The following is a 273-nucleotide window of genomic DNA, read 5'->3' as shown; positions in this document are numbered from 1 at the left end:
AAAAAAAAAAAAAAAAAAAAAAAAAAAAAAAAAAACGAAACAGAAGAATTTCAGAAGACGGAAGTGCATTCAAAGGAAGCCATCCACCGGTGTTTTGTTCTTCTCAAAGAAGGCATCCTTCGTCATTTGGAGGACCGCCTGTTTCAGCTCCAACTCTTTGGACAGCCTTTCGACCTTCGCTTCTTATTGTTTGACCACGTCCGCGAAAGGACCTTCGGTCACCTCGGCCTGCAACTTTTGGATCTCAGAGAAACCATAACTTTCAGTTCTTCG

The sequence above is a fragment of the Papaver somniferum genome, chromosome 5, assembly GCF_003573695.1.
Source record: "Papaver somniferum cultivar HN1 chromosome 5, ASM357369v1, whole genome shotgun sequence".
Taxonomy (NCBI): Eukaryota; Viridiplantae; Streptophyta; class Magnoliopsida; order Ranunculales; family Papaveraceae; genus Papaver; species Papaver somniferum.
Note: the sequence above shows the minus strand (reverse complement) of the source record.